Source organism: Mobula hypostoma, chromosome X1 (assembly GCF_963921235.1).
Source record: "Mobula hypostoma chromosome X1, sMobHyp1.1, whole genome shotgun sequence".
Classification (NCBI taxonomy): domain Eukaryota; kingdom Metazoa; phylum Chordata; class Chondrichthyes; order Myliobatiformes; family Myliobatidae; genus Mobula; species Mobula hypostoma.
Genome location: NC_086128.1, coordinates 18632834 through 18653637, shown reverse-complemented (window position 1 = coordinate 18653637; position 20804 = coordinate 18632834). Strand labels below are relative to the sequence as shown.

The following is a 20804-nucleotide window of genomic DNA, read 5'->3' as shown; positions in this document are numbered from 1 at the left end:
GTCTGTTTCCATATGATCTTATGAATCTAAAGATGCTATTTGAAGGTTTGCTAAGGAAGTACATTAAGAGGTTGTAGAATTGAGATTAAGGGAAAAATGTATTTAAAACTGATGCACATTTCCTCAATATTTGAGGAATGGTTTACCACAGTAAGGATAAAATATTGGAGACATTCAAAATGCAAATGGAAGACACTGGCACAGGATGGCTGAGCTCCAAAGGGTGTTGGTGTTCGAGGGAGTGTAAAGGAATTAATCAGACTTATTATTTGCAGTCCTGCTTCAAAGGTTCAGTTTCTCCACATGCCTTAAATAAACTTCTTTTGCAAGGTAGATGACCTATGTTAAGTGTTTGACCAGGGGTTTATTACTGTAATATAAATTCGTAGCGTGCGTTAGCACAAGGCACATACCAATCCACAATATATTTTTGTGTCAATTCAGAGCAGGTTCCAGTTGGTACTTAATGTTGGACAAGAAAAATCAAACGAGAAATGTTGAAGGGTTGACTTGTTGGTATGCACTAATTAACTGACTTTATAAGTCCAAGAGCTCATTTCTGAAGCCTTTGTTAAACACAGATCTGAAATGATACTGCCAGAGGGCTGGAATCTACACAGAGAATCAGTCAAATAATGGAGGCAATCTGACGATAATGCCTCAGATGTGCAGATGTGGGGAAATTGAGTAGGTGACCTCCATACTACCAATCTCCACAGGACATACTGTTGTAATCTACAGTGAGGTAATCAGTATGGTTCTCAGTTAATTAATGTGGTTCAACTTTTTATGAACTATTCTCTCTCTGCAGAGCATGGAAGATATGTATTTTGAATATAATGATATGAAGAGCCATAATAACTACTGAACATCTATGTCTGTATTTTCATTTCATCAAAATAATTATTTCAAAACTTCATGGCGACGTAACTCCTGCTCACCTCCTCCCTAACTGCCTGACCTAAACCACCCTTCCAGGTGAGACAGATAGATTCACACGCACCTTCTCCAACCTCGTCTTCTGCATTGGGTACTCCGAATGAGGGTTCCTCCACCTCCCCCCAACATCAACGAGGCCAAGTGTAGACTGGTTTGTAGATGGCCATCCTGATCTCCCAGTTGTGTCATTTCAATTCCCCTTTCCACTCCCACACTGATCTCTCCATTGCAACACACAAAATGCTGGAGGAATTCAGCAAGTCAGACAGCATCCATGGAGGGTAATAGTTGATGTCTTGGCCCAAAAGTATTTCACAGCTAAATTTTCTGATGGTGCAAATGTACAGGGAGATGAGGTGAAAAAGGGATTACTGTCTCATTTGGTGAAGCATCCTCTCACGATATACAAAAACCATGAAGAGCCTCAGCCTGAAATGTCGACTGTACTCTTTTCTATAGATGCCTAGCCTGCTACATTCCTCCAGCATTTTGTGTGTTGAGTGAACCGGTAGGTCAGCTGAAAAGGTCATTGGCTGCAGTCTACCATCACTACAGGACTTGTATGTGTCCAAGATAACGATGCAGGCAGGACAAAATATTGCAGACACTACCCCATCCTGCAAACTGCCTTTTCCAAAAGCTCCCTTCTGGAAAGTGCTATAGGGCTTTTAAAGTAAAATCTTTATGCTATCTTAAATGTTTCTTCCCTCAGGTGGTTTATCTAATCAACCATTCTAGTTAGCTCCCACACCCCCTACTATCTATTACAACAGTCACGAGACTACACTGTAAGCACTTTAATCCATTTTTATAATGCTGTTTTCATTATAAATACATGCTGGTATTTATGCACATTTTATTCCATAATCAATATTTCTAACTTTATATAATTCTTTATCATTGTTGCATGTCTTATTTTTGTTGCATGTCACACCAAATTCCTAATCCATGCCAATGTATATGGTGAAAAATATTTATCCTTGAGGGATCGAGACAGCTTAAGTAAGTGGGGAAAAATTGGCAAATGGAATCTAATGTAAAACAAAAAGTGTGAAGTTGTCCATTTGGGTTCATTACTCACATCCCATGTTCATGCAGGTTAGTAGGTTAATTGGTCATTGTAAATTGTTCCAAATGTGTAGATGACTTGGAGAGTTTGGGGAGAGTGATGGGTGAATAAATGGCTTTGTGTAGGGTCAGTATAAATGGATGGCTGGCAGTCAGTACAGACTTGATGGGCTGAAGGGCCTGTTTCTGTACTGTATGGCTCTGTTATATTAGTTCATTGCTGTACACAGAATGTAATAAAATCCTTTGTATGAAGCTCCATTAATAAACAAGAGGGCACAGCCTCAGGATAGAGGGGAATCTGTTTAAAACAGATGTGGGGAAATTTCTTTTGCCAGCAAGTGATGAATTTGATACCACAGGCCAGGTCGTTGGGTGTATTTAAGGCAGAGATTGATAGGTTCTTGATTGGACACGGCATCAAAGGTTATGGGGAGTGGGGCTATGGAGGGGAAAAAAGGACCAGCCATGATTGAATGGTGGAGCAGACTCGATAGGCCAAATGGCCTAATTCTGCTCCTATGTCTTGTGGTCTAAACAGTGTACTGTACATGGTAATTAAGTTCAAAAGTAAATTTATTATCAAAGTACATCTGTCACCATATGCAGCCCTGAGATTTGTTATTTTGTGGGCATTCACAGTAAATATGGTAGTAACTATAACAGGATCAGTGAAAGATCAACCAGAGTGCAGAAGACAACAAACTGTGCAAATGCAAATATAAATAATAAGAACATGAGATTAAAAAGTCCCTGAAGTGAGATCATTGGTTGTAGAAACATTTCAATGAGTGTAGTTATCCCCTTTTATTCAAAAACCTGATATCTGAGGGGTGGTAACTGTTCTTGAACCTGGTGGTGAGAGTCCTGAGGCTCTTGTACCTTCTACCTGATGGCAGCAGCAAGAAGAGAGCATGGCCTGGGTGGTGAGGAACTCTGACGAAGGATGCTGCTTTTTTAGGACAGTGTTTCTTGTAGATATGCTCAATGGTTGGGAAGGCTTTATCCGTGATGTACTGCGCCAAATCCACTACCTTTTGTAGGATTTTCCACTCAAAGCCATTGGTGTTCCCGTACCAGGCTGTAATATTCTCTCCACTGCACATCTATAGATGTTTGTAAAAGTCTTAGATGCCACGTTGACTCTCCACAGACTTTTTAAAAAAAAAAGGTAGAGGTGCTGCCATGCTTTCTTTGCAATTGCACTTGCATGCTGGGTCTAGGACAGGTTCTCTGAAATAGTAGCACCGAGGAATTTAAAGTTGCTAACCCTTTCCACCTCTGAGGACTGGCTCATGGACCTCTGGTTTCCTCCTCCTGAAGTTTCTTGGTCTTGCTGACATTGAGTAAGAAGTTGTTGCTATGACACTACTCAGCCAGATTTTCAATCTCCCTCCTGTATGATGATTCATCACCACCTTTGATTTGGCTCACAACTGTGGTGTCATCAGCAAACTTAAATGGCATTGGAGGTGTGCTTAGCCACACGTTCATTGGTGTAAAGCAAGTAGAGCAGGGGGCTAAGCACACAGCCCCAGGGAGAATCTGTGCTGATGGCAATGCAACAGAGTAGCTCATAGCGCAAGCAAGAAACTTTATTGAAATGGTGAGAGATTGCAGGGCTCTGAGTGGCAGAGAGATTTGAGTGTCCTGGTGCGTGATCGAGAAAAGACTTGTATGTGGGAACAGCAAGTTATTTTATATATAAAAAAAAGCTCGTAGAATGTTCCAGTTTATCACAAGTGGAGATTAGGCTTCAGTTACATTAGGCATTGGTGACTGGAATACTGTAGACTATTGGTCTCCTTATTTAAGTAAGGATGTTAATGCATTAGAAGTTGTTCAGAGAAAGTTTACTGGACTGATAGCTGGCATGGATGTGTTATCTTCTAAGTAAAGGTTGGACAGGTTAGGCTTGTTTCAGCTGCAGCATAGAAGAGTGAGAGGGGACTTTTGGGGGGGGGGGCGGGGAGAGATCCTGTGGAGTGTGGAGAGGAGGTTTCCTCTGTGGGACAAGCTGAACCTAAGGGTCTCTGTTTAAAACACATTTGTTTTAAAGACGATCATGCTACTCATGGCCATTATATATGCTGAACTACATTGATTGCTGTTCCCCAAGGCACTACACCTCATTCTCATGCTGGCATTCGGGTCCTTTTGTAACCAAGTTCCTGCCTGTCTCTGCAATGTCCTGCAAGTTCTGTATTGCTCAGGTCATTGTGTCACTCCCTCTTTTGCCACACAATAACGACTGTGTCATTAGCTTTCCATTTTGTACTCTTCGGAGCTCCCCTTCAACTGCTCCATCTCTGCCTTCCTTCAAACCCACCTCTGTGTAACCAAGACCAAATTACCAGGATTGCTCCTTCACTGCTCCTCCTAATTTCCTCACATATCTATACAGCAGCTTAGCACATTCTTTCTGTACATTAAATTTGCTAGCCTAGAAATCAGATTCACTGATGCTTAATTTTGGTGTTGGTATTAATTTATTATTGTCACATGTACTGAGGTGCAGTGAAAGCTTTGTCTTGCATACTGTTTTTATATATATATCAATCAACTGATTACACAGTGTGAGGTAGAACAAGGTAAAACAGTAACAATGCAGAATAAAATGTAACAGTTACTGAGAAAGTAAAGGCATCCGTTAATCTTGCGAGACCATGGATCTGCGCCTGGAAAGTCTTCACTCTCCAGGGCACAGGCCTGGGCAAGGTTGTATGGAAGACTAGCAGTTGCCTATGCTGCAAGTCTCCCCTCTCCATGACACCAATGTCGTCCAAGGGAAGGGCATTAGAACCCATACAGCTTGGCAACAGTGTTGTCACAGAGCAATGTGATTAAGTGCCTTGCTCAAGGACACAACATACCGCCTCAGCTAGGGCTCGAGGCTCACGACCTTCAGGTCACTAGTCCAATGCCTTAACCACTTGGCCATGTGCCCACTGAGAAAGTGCAAGTAAACAAGGTGCAAGACCATAAGAAGGTAGGTTGTGAGGGCAAGAGTCCATTTTGCTGAGCAAGAGGTCCATTCAAGAATCTGATAACAGTGGAATAGAAGCTGTCCTTGAGCCTGGTGATGCATGCTTTTATGCTTTTGTATCTTCTGCCTGAAGGAAGTGGGGAGAAGAGAGAATGTCCGGGGTGAGTGGGGTCTTTCTGCTGCTGCTTTACTGAGTCAGTGAGGAAATGTAGACAGATAGAGAACTATTTCATGTGCATTGAGGGTGAATTATTAGCAAGAGGAGGAAGGGGTACTGACAAGTTGCTCAATGATGAGTTGGCATGGACTAAATGAGCTGAGTGCCCTCTTACTGCACAATAACAATTGTACAATCCTATCCATCCCAATGTCAAACATCTGAAAAGAGTATACTGGTAAACAAAATTTCAGCTGTTTCAACTTAATAGCGATGGCTGTACCAAAGGAACACTTACAAGCGATGTTATGTTATTCTGAAACCTCGGACCTGTTGTCATTTAATTAACCCAACGAGATGAGAACTCTTGTGGCTTGTCCAGTTGCCAGCTCTAGCTGTACACAGTTAACCTTGCACACTTGATTGTTTTCAGCTTGCATGCAGCAGCCCAGTTCAAAAACCACCTGACCCTAGCTTTACTTTACCATGGTAACTCATAAGGCAGGTGGGCTTGGCCCAGCAATTTGCATCCAGGCCCAAGTCATAAAAGCAGAAGAATTTCTCAGGAAGAGGAAATGGCCCATGCTTTCTTGATCAATTAGCTCCTTTTACATTCTCATCTTATCCATCTTCCCCCCCCCCCCCAGAAACAATGTTGATTTGTCTCTTAAATCCCCTTTATTGCTTTAATGACCTTTCATGGTCACCACATTCTATTAACTTGTCAGGAGAAAAGATTCTACTTGATTTTTCTTGCTATCCCAACCACACCAATTCTTAATGAAGTCTTAGAGCTTTGCCTGAAGTAAAGATTTCTGAGATCACGGAAAGCAGTCACTTCTCTGATGTCCAATTGGGGCAACTTCAAAAGTTCACTCAACTATTTGATATCACCAAAGTGTGGTGGATTAGAGGAAAGAAAATGGCAAGCAAAATGTTTTAAAATTGGGAAGACTGAGCAAAATGGAATACCTTTTAATAGAGTCCAGAGCATATAGAATCACTCCATTTGTGACCTGACCTACATAATTCACTTGTGACTTTGTTGCTCCTGTATAATGAGGTCACTGTGACTGTTCAAATATTTTCTGAAATTTCACAGACTCCTGTGGGATATCCTGTGGTTAATGGTGCTGTCCTTTATTTATGAGCATGGTTACAGTATCAAGCTGTGAGTTTGAAACTCGGGAGTCCATACTCTTGCGTTAATTACAGTGAATCGCGGAAACTGGCACCTGGAAAAAAGGGAGGCACAAAGGGCTTCACTTTGGACAGGACAGTAAAGCAGTATTATTGGATACTTTTAATGAAGCTCATAGCATTTACTAATTTCCTTTATAGATTCCAGCACACTATAACACGTTCTCTTAACATTAATTACTTGGCGGTCTTTTTTTATATAGAGCTGATCTGTAATCAGCTTTGAAATCGATCTAATTTCTAAGATTTGGCTCCTGTAAACACAACTCATTTCCTTCCTATCATTTGGCTCTGCTCCTCCTTCAGTGTCTCCAATGAGGCTTCTGTTTTCCTGCAGGGTCCTGCCCCTTTAAGAATGCCTGCATTGAGTTCCAGTACTTAGTGCTGTGTCTGTTCAGGAGCCACCATAGACTGCACACTACTGATTCTCTGCTTTTTCAGACTGAGTTAGTTTGGATCTTGTTTCCAGTATGGACAGGTATCCAAGTAAATCTCAAACCTGGACTGATTTCAGGAAAATAATCCTCTGACTGCTTCCAGGAGTTTGATTCTCACACCTGAGCCAGGCTGGAATGATGCAAATAAGGTGGAGGAAGAACTTTTAAAGACCCAGGTACTGCTGAAAGCAAGAGTGTTTAAATTTGATAGTTGTTCATGTCTGTATTAAATTAGGAGACTTTGTAGCAGCTGCAATCTACACAATTAAATTGGGTGACGATTTTAAAATGATGAATGATAAGGTTTACAGACTGAAACTTTGATTTTGTAAAACTTAAAATACCTTCCATTTCACAAATGTTAAATAATTGAACCTTTTTAAATTCAAAAGTAACATTGGTCTTATCAAACTTCAGTTTTTTTTATTTCATGTTTTTCTTGGGCATCATGTTCAGCTGTTGTGGCAAGGTTATGCCATTCTGTAAATAAACTGCACAAAGATTTCCACTATACATGTACTGGAATTGTACGTATTCTCTATATTTTGGACTTAAAAATACACTGCTTCTAATGTTCAGATGATCTCTTCCTCCATTGTGGTAGAGCTAGTGAGTGAACTTTGATTCCTTGTGGGATTGTTAAAAGTGGTTATTTGTGATTAAACTTTGTCATCTAGCTGGTGATTCTCAAATTACTTGGAAGGGAAATTCTGTTTGTTTCTTTATTGTCAGTAATTTCTGGAAGTTAGGTTTAGCTCCTGTGTGATAGTTTTCTTTTGGGATGTTACTGCCTTTCGCTGTTTCTTGTCTCAACCTAAATGCACGGTAAATCTCCCAGTACTTTTCCCTTTTACGTACGTTATTGTGATCTCGGGTTGAGATCATTGGCGGAATAGAAGTATGCAAAGCATCACAGCCAAGCTTGGTCTGGTTCTTATCTGACACCATGTAACATTTATTTTTCAGCAGAATACTGTTTAGGCTGAAGTTGCTGGTCCTATCATTTTGTTTTGCTCTGCTTGGCCTGAAACAAAAACTCTGGCTCTAGCTAGCATGACACCCATGTGGAGTCCTAACTCTACATACTGGAATTTTCCAGGTTTCATTGAAGAAATATCTTCCGTTTACCATTCTCTTCAATTTTAAACTTGTTGATAGAAGTATATTTTTTTGGCAGCTTCATGGAAATAGGTCCAAGATTTCCTTTTCTCCCATTCCCTACTTCAACTGCATGCATTTAAAGCGAGAGGGGGTCACTTTAAAGGAGACATGAGAGGCAATTTTGTTTTTTTTTAAAAAAAGAGAGTGATGGGTGCCTGGAACATGCTCCCTAGGGTGATGGTAGAGGCAGATGCACTAGGGACTTTTAAGAGCAGTCTGGAGAGGCACATGAATGTGAGGAAAATAGAAGAATATGGGCATTGTGTAGGCAGAAGGGATTAGTTTAGTTGGCTATTTGATTACTAATTTATTTGGTTCAGCACATCATTGTGGGCTGAATGGCCTGTACTGTTCTATGTTCTAACTCTGCCCTTCTACAAAAGAGGGCAATACAAGGCTTGGAGTCCAAATCTGTCCCTGCAAACTGACTGGTGCTGCTGAAAATATTTGGAGAATTAGTTTGACCCCTGTTAACAAGGAACAAATAACATAATCCACTGGATAAATCCAAAGCCTTCCTCCCACTTCTTCCCTCTCCCAACCTCTGAAAGACATTGGATGCAATCAGTCAGTCTCTTCTTTCTCAAACACCTAGGTGAGATAATAAGATTTATTCTTTGCCTCCTGACACATGGGATTGTATTTGGTGTTGGTCGTGTACAGTGAAAAGCTTTCAGTTACATGCCATCCAGACAGGTCATGTCGTATGCAAGTACACGGAGGCAGTATAAAGAAGAACAGAATGCAGAACATCAATTTCTCTAACTTTTGGTAATTACTCCCCCCACTTCCTTTCCATTCTCAATTCTGGTACCCTCTCTCCTGCCTATCCCATCCTGCTGGTTCCCCTCTTCCTTCCTTCCTTCTATGATTGTCTGTCCTCCCCTGTCAGGTTCCTCCTTCAGTCCCTGGCTACTTCCACCTGTCACCTCCCACCTCCCATCTTCTTGCTTCATCACCCCTCTCCTACCCATACACAATCTCCCTCACCTGGTCTCACCTATAACCCAGCTTGTATTCATTACCCTCCCCCCATCTTATTCTGGCTGCTTCATCCTTCTTTTCCAGTCCTGGTGGAGGGTCTCGGCCTGAAATGTTGACTGCTTATTCCTCTCCGTAGATGTTGCCTGACCCTCTGAGTTCCTCCAGTATTTTGTGAGCGTTGCTCAAGATTTCCAGCATCTGCAAATCTCTTGTGTTGAAAAACGCAGAATATAATACTGTGGTTGCAGAGAAAATGCAGTGCAGGTAGATAAATAAAGTGCAAGGGCCACGATAAAGTCAATCGGGAGATCAAGAGTTCATTTTTTAGTTTGAGAGGTTCGTTCAAGTGTCTGGAAACAACAGGACTGAAATTGTCCTTGAGCCTGGTGGTACATGCTCTCAGGCTTTTGTGTCTTCTGCCTGGTGGGAGAGGGAGAAGAGAGGATGTCTGGGCTGGGAGGGTGTCCTTGATCATGTTGGCTGTTCTCCTGCGGTAGTGGGACGTGTAGACAGAGTTAATGGTGAGGAGGTTGGTTTGTGTGATGGACAGGGCTGTGTTCACAACTCTGCAGTTTCTTGTGGTTTTGGGCAGAGCATTTGCCATACCAAGTAGTGATACGTCCAGATAGGATGCTTTCTATGGCGCATCTCTTAAAAATTGGGACATACATAATTTCCTTAGAGGCAGAAGGGTGTTTTCTTAACTAAGGTCCACATGGCTGGACCAAGGAAAAAATATTGGAGGTAGTTACACCTGGGAACATGAAGCTCTCAACAATCTCCACCCGAATGCCATTAGCATATGAAATGCTAGTCTGCACTTGAAATTTAAATGCTCCTACTTTGGTGAATATAAATTTCATGTTCAAAGGCAATGATGGAGATAGTGAATCAGCAATCTATAGCTTTCTCCATTCTCTCTCCTCCCCCCTGCCCCCCCCCCAACAAATTATAAAATGTAACAGGCTGCCATTTTGTTTTCCCCTGGTTTTAGGTCACTATGTAAAGTCAAAATCTACACTGAACTTTACAATGGTTGTTGATATTTAACATCTCATTGATACTTCCTTGCTTCGCTTCTTTGTTATGCTTAGTGTTTTATAACTTACTCGTTGCTGGGGGATGTGTGGAGGAAAGTGAAGTGGACGAATGGATTTCCAGCATTTGAGATGAAGTGTTTTGCTCCTCTGTTCTAACTTGGGCGATTACTTCATGTTTCCTGCTGGTGTGACGATGGGGTAGAAGTGCCCATGCATAATGGAGATCATTGTCTTCCCCCCAACCAACTTGCATCTTCCCTTGGTGATACCTGCTGCAGTCAGGCTGCTGCTGTAGTGGAGTGTGAGGTTCTTTAAACTGCGGAGGGATGAATGCAGCAGCTGATGGCTCTGTGGACTAGTGTTGGGAACTACACTAGTCCTCAGAATCAGGTATAGCATCACTGACATCTGTCATGAAATTTGTTGTGTGGCAGCCATACAGTGTAAGACATAAATGATTATAAGTTACAAATTAAAAAAATAAATGGTACAACAGAGGAATAGTGATATAGTGTTCATGAGTTCACAGACCTTTTAGAAATCTGATGGGGGAAGGGAAGGTGTTCCTAAAATGTTGAGTGTGTGTCTTCAGGCTCCTGTCATGTCTCCCCGATGGTAGCAATAAGGAAAGGATGTATCCTGGATGGCAGGGGTCCTTAAGGATGCTGCTTTCTTGAGGCATTGCCTTTTGAAGATGTGCTCAGTGTTGGGAGACTTGTGCCCATGGTGGACCTGGTTAAGTCTGCAACCCTCTGCAGCCTTTTTCAATCTTGTACATTGGAGCCTCCATACCAGATAGTGATGCAGCCAGTCAGGGTGCACTCCATCTGTAGAAATGTGATGGTCTTTGTTGTACACCAGATCTATAGTATAACAATGGCCTTCCTCCTTTGTGATTACATCAATATGTTGGCCCAGGATAGATCCTCTGAGATGCTGACACACAGGAACTTGAAGCTGCTCACCCTTTCCACTGCTGACCCCTCGATGAGGATTGGTGTGTGTTCCCCTGACTTCCTCTTCCTGAAGTCCACAATTAGTTCCTTGGCCTTGCTGCCGTTGAGTGCAAAATTGTTGTTGTGACAGCACTCAACCAGCTGAACTATTTCACTAACACAGATTCTGCAGATGCTTGAAATCCAGAGCAATGCTGAAGGAGCTCAGCAGGTCAGGCAGCATCTGCGGAGGGGAATAAACATTCAACGTTTTGGACTGAGGCCTTTCATCAGGACCTTAGTTCCTTCAGCACTCTGTTGATCTACTCAGCTCCTCATCGCCATCTGAGACTCTCACCCACAGTGGTATTATTGGTGTATTTGTAGATGGTGTTTGAGCTGTGCCTAGCCACACAGTCATGAGTGTAGAGTAGAGCAGTGAGCTAACATACGTCCCTGAGGTATGCCAGTGTTGATTGTCAGCAAGGAGGAGATGTTATTTCTGATTTGCACTGACTGTCGTCTCCCGGTGAGGAAATCAAGGAGATAGAGGCCCAGGTTTTGAAGCTTGTTGATTAATACTGAGGGGATGAAGGTGTTGAATGCTGAGTCCTGTATGAGCACAGAGCCTCAACGTTCTTACTGTAGAAGCTGTTAATTCTGGATGACCGATTCATAACCTGCCAGAATATTGATTGTGTATTTCAGATGTTTTTGCTTTTTAAAATAGTGGAGTTACTCAATGGTTTGGTCAGTTTCCTCCACATGCTTGATGATGGTATTAAGAGGCACTGACCTCGATTATAAACCAGCCCAAACGAGCATTGACACTGTGCACATTCACACCCATTACAGAGTCGTAGCAAGATGAAAAATATTAAACTACAGCATCCAGAGGGGGAAATTATCAGAGGTGACACTGTGGTGGGAGACATGTCACACTTTTGAATTGTGTATTTAATAAATCTTGCTGAATGTGAAGCTTCCTTTTCAATGGCATTAGTTTTGCTTCTTGTTGAAAGATTGGGATTGCTTCATTAGGGGTAAAATATACCCCTTTGGTTGCCTTGTGTTGATGAGGCTACCGTCCAGTGAAATGTCACGTGAAGAGAGCAGCAAGATCCTACCCATTACCTTGGATAATTTCAAACTGACTGTGTTGGAACAGAATAATCCAGCACCTGTTGGATTAATATTTAAAATGGGACTAAGTGAATGGCCCTCAGTTAGATCAATGACTCTTGAAGTCCAGCCAGCTGAGACTCACCTCTGCCTCACAGACAGTCCTGGATCATGGGCCTCCAGGTACCAGAGACCTTTGGCACTAGGACATCGAGTTACTGTCATCATAGAGCCAGGGACATTTTGCCTGGGTGGAAATGGCTAATATGAGGGAGCATAATGTTATGTTGGGGGTGGGGGAAGATGTCAGAGGTAAGTTCTTCACACACCGTGGTGGGTGCATTCAATGTCCTGCCAGGGATGGTGGTTGAGGCAGATACATCAGGGACATTTAAGAAACTCTCGGCTGGGCACATGGATGATAGAAAAATGGAGGGTTATGTAGGAGGGAAGGGTAGATTGATCCTAGAGTAGGTTAAAAGGTCGGCACAATGTCGAGGACCGAAGGGCCAGCAGTATGCTGCAATGTTCCATATTCTATATGGGCAGCAATCCAAGCAACAGATGCCTGGGATGACCCCTGCAAGTGGTGCCAGTGCTAGAACCAGAGGGGTCCCAGTTGCTGTACTTCAAAGCTCAAAATGAATTTATTATCAAAGTACACGTATGTCACCGTTTGCAGCCCCGAGATTCAGTTTCTTACAGGCATCCATAGTAAATCCAAGAACCACAATAGAATCAGTGAAAGACCACGTCCAACAGGACAGGCAACTAATACAAAAAGAAATAATAATAAATATTGAAAATGGATGGATATGGACATTGTGTAGACAGAAGAGAATAGTTAATTGTCTATTTGATTAGTAATTGAATTGGTCCAGCACAAAATTGTGGGCCAAAGGGCTTGCTTCTGTGCTGTACTGTTCTATGTTCTAGTATGTTTTCATCTGTGTGTGTGATGAGGGGAAAATGTAATGCCTTAAACCATACCAAAGCCTGTAAAAATTGGTTCCACATCCACAATGGTTGTTGGTGCACTGCACATTGAACATAAATACACTTATAATGGTGGCACTGCAAATTCTAGTCCTCTGAGTGTGCTGATGAAGTCAATAAAATACATTGCTTTCTCAGATGTGTGAGTATTAATAGTTTCCAGTGATCATTACCACAGGAAAAAGAACAGGCATTCTTCCATCTTCCATCTTACTAAATTTGGAATTTCACCTCATCCCCATGGTGTTCACACGGCAGCTGATTGCTTGAGCCTGAAGTAAATTACCTAAAATCACAAGGAATTGGATACAAATTATGTCATTCAAAGTAATAATGGATAATTCATATTAAGTCAATTAAAAATGCAAGAGGTGGATGAATTTGAGGAACTGTTAGACAGGATATCCACAAAACATTCTTGGAAGAACCCTTGCAACACTTCCCTCCAATTGCAGAATCCGTTCAGGGGTATGGATTTGACTTCGAGGTGAAGTTTTCTTAATATCTTCTTTGATTTTTATATTACTTGTTTTTTGTGGGGTTTTTGACCTGGATAAGAGGAAAGCAATGATCAAGACTGCATTAAATAGAACAAGTTGACATGAGGCAGCTTTCATCTAGTTTAGGAGTTCCCAACCTGGGGTCCATGGGCCCCTTGGTTAATGGAAGGGGTCCATGGCATAAAAAAAGTGTTGGGACCCCCTGGTCTAGTTGATGAACCATTAAAACAAAGTGATAGCAATAAAATTGAAGCTTTGCAGATATTAAATAGACTTATTTTATTACATGTCTCTGGGAGGTTCAAATTTATGCTCAGCTTTTGAGGTTTTCTTGCCAATTAAGGCTTTTTCAAGGAATATTTGGATTGGCATGTAATGTTTCTGCATGGCATGAATAATGAAAATGCTACCTACCTAAAAATTCCTCTGCTGTTTTAAGAAAGTACCAACTATTTAAAACAATGGCATAATTAACAATGGCACTATTTAAAGCAATGGCATAATTGTGTTAATTAGTCAGCAGTCGATGTATTGTGCAAAGGTTTCAACGAGTTCACTGTTAATATTGTAGAATACCTTTGTATCACTGAATAAGAGATCGTCATCCTCCCTTTCTAGTCCTTGCTGCTGAAAACCCCTCAATCCCGCTTGACACATACAATCCATAAACTTGCACTCAATGTTAATTGTGTCTAAATGACAACAAATCCCTTTCACCCACAAGACCATTGTGCTTTTTGCCTTGTATTACCTCCAGTATATCAATGACTTTATTTAAACATTCTTATCCTTAACAAATCAGTCCATGGTCTCATTCCGCCAGGATTCAGAATGTAAGCTATAATACACCCTTCTAATTCTGATCTCTTTGCATCCTTCAACTGCCAAGACTCGAAGTTCTTAAATTCCCTCTAAACTTCACCACACTGGCCCAGGTGTGGGTCGATGGGACTAGGCAGAATAGTTGGGCAGAGGCTAGATGGGCTGAAGGGCCTGTTTCTGTGCAGTAGTGCTCTGTGACTCTGACTCTGACACACTTCTACTTCGCTTTCAGAGAGTCCTAACGTAACATATCGAGGACAGTCCCATTTGGCCCATATCCCTCTAAAAATGCTTGGCCAAATACCTTTAAAATGTTGATATTGTATCTGCCTCAACCATTTCCTCTGGCAGTTCATTCCATTATACCCACCACTCTGTGTGAAGAAATTTCCCCTCTGGTCCCTTTCAGATCTTTCCCCTCATCTTAAACCTTGTTTTCCATTCTCTTTCATTGCAAAGTATATTGCACTTTTACCCTATCTCTGTCCCTCATGATTCCTCTGGTAAGATGTTCTATAAGGGTCTGCCTCTTTGGCCAAACTGTTGGCTTCCTGTCTTAACATTTCCTTATGTGGGTCAGTGTCAACTCTTGTTCAAGTACATCTCTTTGAAGCATCTTGAGCAGCCTTGCTAAGTGAAAAGTATGATATAAATGGAAGTTGTTGTTGCTAAGGGAACAATGACGAGGCTTGGCACACGCTTGTGGCGTTATTTGAGATCTGAGAGCCCAGGAGCTGCTCAATTTCCATCAGTAAACCTCCTGCAGAGTCATAGGGCTGGGCTGCTATTTCCTGTGCAGTGATCCCTGTGTGTGTCATCTTGCTGGAAAACCTTGATCGGGGAATCCATCGTCCTTCATCCATATGACTTTGACAAATTGTGTTAATTTGGATGGGATGGGATAGCAGGGGAGCTGGGATTAACCAGCTCCCTCTGTAAACTCAACACTTGATCAACCACAAAGCCTGCATAGACACTGACCCAGGAAACAAATCACTTGTTAAACTGAGTTTATACACTCTTTTATAAAGTTAAAAGTTTTTTTTAAAAAAGAAATCATGTGATGAACTGGCTGCCTCATCTCACACTGGGCCTCACAGCATAGCTTTTGTGGGTATGCTTGGATTTGGGAAGCTCAGTGAAATTGAATTACCTGTCTTTTGAAAGAGCACTCAAATACATCTTTAATATCAGTGGGTAAGCTTATGAGCTTTAGATAGGTATTGGGGTGGCAGGCACTGAACATGCCCATCATTTGAGGGGAATGTGAAATGTCTGCCTCCCCAATGACTATGAATTGGTGATTGGATTATTACTGCCGCATGCACCATGGTGCAGTGAAAAGCATGCCACCTTGACAGTCCACGCTTAAGTTCGTTGAGGTAGAACATAGGAAAAACTAAGAATGGAATGTGGAATAGTTTGATACTATGTGGCACTGAAAATACCAGCTGAAAACTTCTCTAAAGCTTTCTGTAATCTATATTGGGGTGCTTCATGTCCAATGTTAAATGCCTTTTAATTAGAGGTTGCTGGGACCAAATGAAAGAGATTCTAATATACAGTATCATGGGTTTTCATACCTGACACAACTGTCAGGGCCTGATCAGATGGGATTTCTCACAGGACAGGATCCAGTCCATAAATATCCAGTGTAGACACGGTGTGCCCAATGAAGTTGCAATTGGTCAGAGTTGGACAGGGTGCGTATCTCAAGCTAATGGTGGGGAAAATGGTGGAATCTCTAATGAAGGATGTAATAACAGAAAAAAAAATAACAGTATTGACCGTAGTCAACGTGGAATTATGAAGAGAAAGTAATGCTTGACAAATCTTTTGGAGCTCTTTGATGCAATTAGTAGAGAAGATGGGGGGGGGTGGATCCAGTGGGACTTTTTTTTATATAAAAGAGTTGACAAGGATGAGAGGTAACCTCATTGACACGTATAAAATTCTTTCAGGTATCAAGATGCTGGATGTAAGGAGGATGTCTTCCAACAGGACATCAGAACAAGATTTGAACAGTTTGTGAATCGGGTAGGTTTTTTTGGACTAAGCTGAGGAAAGGATTTTCCACTCAGAGGATGGTGAATTTTCTGAATCCTCTATTTTGGTCAGCTGTGGAATCTGTCATTATGTTCTTTCATAAAACATAAGATATAGGAGTAGTATTAGGCCATTTGGCCCATCGAGTCTGCTCTGTCATTCCATCGTAGCTGATCTATTTTTCCTCTCAGCTACAATTTCCTGCCTTCTCCATGTATCCTTTCATGCCCTGACTAATCAAGAATCTATCAACCTCTGCCTTAAATATACCCTATGACTTGGCCTACGCAGTTGCCTGTGGCAATGAATTCCTCAGATTCACCACTCTCTGGCTAAATAAATTCCTCCTCATCTCCATTCTAAAAGGATGCCCCTCTATTCTGAGGTTGTTTCCTCTGGTCTTTGACTCTCACACCACAAGAAACATCCTTTCCACATCCACTCTATCAAGGCCTTTCACCATTTGCTAGGTTTCAATTATGTCACCTCTCATTCTTCTGAATTCTAGTGAGTAGAGGCCCAGAACCATCAAATGCTCCCATACGACAAGCCTTTCAATCCCAGAATCATTTTTGTGAGGCTCCTTTGAACCCTCTCCAATGTCAGCACATCCATTCTTAGATAAGGGGCCCAAAACAATGCTCCATAGAAAAACTGCAGCACAGAAACAGGCCTTTTGGCCCTTCTTGGCTGTGCCAAACCATTTTCTGCCTAGTCCCACTGATCTGCACACATAGAAACCATAGAAAAACTACAGCACAGAAACAGGCCTTTTGGTCCTTCTTGGCTGTGCCGAACCATTTTAAAAACAAAAACAAGTGAGGCTTTATTAAGCCTCAAAATGACATCCTTGGCTTTATATTCTAGTCCTCTCGAAATGAATGCTAACATTCAAGTCAAGTTGCGTTTCTTGTCACGTGCACAAATACAGTGAGATAAAGGTACAATCAAAAACTTGCAGCAGCTGTAAAGGCACATAGATATAAACAATGCACAGAATATAAATTATACCTGATAGTGAAAGGAGAGGGGAAAAAAGGAGAGAACTTCAGTGCAAAAGAAGACATAATCAGAGACGAAGTTCTTGGTAGTGCAAGAACTTCGGGTTGTGCCAGTCGGTTCAAGAACCGAATGGTTGCAGGAAAGTAGTAGTCCCTAAGCCTGGTGGTGTGGGCCTTCCGGCTTCTCCACCTCCTGCCTGACGGTAGCAGTGAGAAGAGGATGGGGCCTGGATGGTGGGAATTCTTGATGATAGATGCTGCCTTCCTGAGGTGTTGCCTCCTGTGGATGCTGTCAATGGTGCGGAGGGATGTGCTTGTGATGGGCCGTGCTGTGTCCACTACTCTCTGCAGCCATTTGAATTCCTGTGCATTGGAATTGCTGTACCAGGCCCTGATGCAACCAAAACAGAGGTGGACAGATTTCTTGGAATCAAGGGATATGTGGATAGTACTGGGAAAAGTAGATTAGCCATGATCTTGATGAATGATGAAAGCAGCCTTGAAGGAACCTTTGGCCCGTTCCTATATTTTTCTAATGTGAGTTGACCCTTACCTTGGTCAACTAACTTCAGATAAGTAAATGACTGTACAAATCCTAATTAATTCAAGCTACTCGTGATTTTCTGGTATCAAATGCAAATATCTGAGTAATTCCTCAATTCTGTTGTTCTTTTTGGACCAATGCTCGCCCAAACTACTGCTCCCACTCACAGCAGTGAAATAGAGGATCTCCTGTTGGCCCTCAGACTGATTTGCTTTCTCCCAGGCACAGGGCTCTGCCTTGTGATAGTATGTCTCCTGGAGTTCTTGCTTGTTAGCCTTCATTTTTATTCTTTCCTTGCACAGTTCTTCACCATTCTGCTTTGATTCTGGGCCAATTTGTCCATTTATTTATTTGGAGATGCAGCATGGTAACAGGCCCTGCTGGCCCAATGAATCCATGCTACACAATTACTCCCATGTGACCAATTAATATACTAACCTATACGACTTTGGAAGGAAACCGGAGCACCTGGAGGAAACTGACATGGCCATGGGAAGAACATACACGCTCCTTACAGACAGTGGCACAGCTGAACCCAGGTCACTGGCGCTATATTAGCGCTACACTACCATGTCCACTCCTCATTGGCTCTATCGCAAGGCTACAGGTGGCACCAACTCACCGCGTGCCTTCAAAGTCTTTTTTTGCTATTTTACAGAATCAAACTATTTCTCACTAATTATGTCTCATTCCAGTCGGGCATTGAACTGAGCCCACTACACTTCAAGGACACAGACTACTCCTCTTCTGTGTTATCAAAGACCATCCCACGAATAACTTCATTTAGAAATGATATCTGTTTAGCAGATTATCATCAGGACTTTTGTTATGTCTCCTTTTGATTATTTCAATCCAGAAGGATGAAATTCAGGAAACCTCTTTCACCAGCTAATGAGAACGAAGACATTTGTTTTGTCTACTGGTTCACAGTCCTTGAGCTGTGCAGCAGGTTTTTCATTTCTTCAGGCTCACGTATGGGAGTTCTGCTATCAGTGATGGTGCAGTCATTGCACTCTAAATAACACTCAGTTACAAAGTGCTTTGCAACACTTTGACATAAGTAAGGTACAACATCAACGCAGTGATCCTTAACGTCACCAAAGGATTGTTGGTCCTGATTGAAATGAAGCTGACAGGAAATATGTTGAGTGATTTTATCAGTGTGAAATACCTTTATTTCATGTCCCTGCCAGCCTTTTGGTGTGACTGCTAATTTATGGATGGACTAGTACTACTCCTTTAATAAAAATATGGGACAGCTATTGTGAGAACAGTCTAGTGAAGAAACTTATCACAGGGTGATAACCCCAGATTTGGTCTCAGAGTACTTTTGACGTCCCTGGCATTGTTAAGAAAAGTAAATGATCTGACCCCCTCATTGAACACGAGTGGTTGCTCTTTGATGCTTTATCTTGAATATAGTTATCTGACACGACTTGAGATGTTAAGCAGTCAGGCTTGGCAAACGTTCAGCAGATCATTTTGTCAGGGGACTCTTGTGGTGGCTGTTGTAAGGTGCAACAAGTTGGCCTTGTGTGTGTGATTAATTGCACAGACTCACTACACCATGTAGAACCATGGTTGCATTCTTAGTATGCAAGATACAGACTTGGAGCTATAAACAGTTTCTCACACAACAGTATTGCTAAATAGGAATTGTATAAATGTAATAATTGTTGAATTAACACCCTTCACATCGTGAGCAGGCAAGACAGCAGCTTGTGATCAAGGGGCATCACGTTATGTGCAGCACACAACTGCTGCTGTTGCAAGTGCATTCTGTGAAGACTGGCCTTCTCCACTCTGAACTTCCCCAGGAAGCAAAAGATGAACATCAAGAAACAGAAGCAAGTAAAACTGGGAAGAACGACTTTGAAAAATCTCGGTTTTCACTCGTGTAGGAGTATATTGGATACATTTTCCACGTGTATAGTTCAGAATGTGCACAGGCCTAGTTTGGTGACCATATTCTCTGTACTGAGCACTCGCAGGTGATTGACTGTTGTCCCTGTGTATGACGTAACCAACCAAAGCCTTTGCCTCTGTAGCAGCGTAGCTTCCCCTCCTGGCATAGCTGTTAATCATGGTCTTGTGTCAGAACATTTCACTCCCCTGGACTACACAGGTGATGCTGTTGGGGACAGCAGAGTTTGTGAGGCAGTGATGATAACTAGAAAAAGGAGACTAGAAAGCACAACCACTCTAAACTTGCTATATTGCAGAAACAGTGACCTTTCCTTCCCAACTTGACTAATTTTTTTGTTTATAGCTGACCAAGAATGTAGGTAGCTAGCATTAAGTGAAAGGCACATTATGAAATGCAAAGGGTCTCTGATCCAAAAGGTCAACCCTCCATTTCCCTATGGGGTGAAAGCAGGGGACTGAGGATGATTGGAAGAATTGGATCAGCCCAAGATTGAATGGTGGAGCAGACCTGATGGGCCAAATGGCCTGCTTCTGCTCCTATATCTTATGGTCTTAAATAAACAGTCGATGTTTCAGGCTGAGACCCTTCATCAGAGTGGGTCTTAGCCCAAAATGTCAACCTTTTTTTGCCTTCATAGATGTTGCCTGACTTGCTGAGGTTCCTCTGGCATTTTGTGTGTGTCCCTCCAATTTATGCTGCCTAACCTGCTGAGTTCCTCCAGTTCCTTTGTGTGTTGCTACAGTAATGTAAATTTTGTTTACTGTGATTCAGGCTTTAAAGCAACCATTTCTTGCTTGCTGTACACTCAGACTATTAGGTGGATTTGGCTAAAACCACACCAACCCTTCCTCAACATAACCGAACAATCCTTTCTGGTTGCTGTGTATTCTGAGGTGGCGAGTGCACTGCCTTACAGAGTTGATAAGTACTCTACAATAG

The 20804-nt window shown here is 42.1% G+C and overlaps 1 long non-coding RNA gene across 2 annotated transcripts in view; it reads left to right on the top strand.

The window, feature by feature from the left end:
- The first annotated feature begins 6728 nt into the window (after nucleotides 1-6728).
- Nucleotides 6729-20804, top strand: part of LOC134340118 (uncharacterized) — a 57471-nt gene continuing 43395 nt past the window's right edge. For both annotated transcript variants that reach the window (XR_010016487.1, XR_010016488.1), the window contains exons 1-2: nucleotides 6729-6963; nucleotides 16309-16384. This is a non-coding gene — a long non-coding RNA (uncharacterized LOC134340118). The remainder of the gene's footprint in view (nucleotides 6964-16308; nucleotides 16385-20804) is intronic.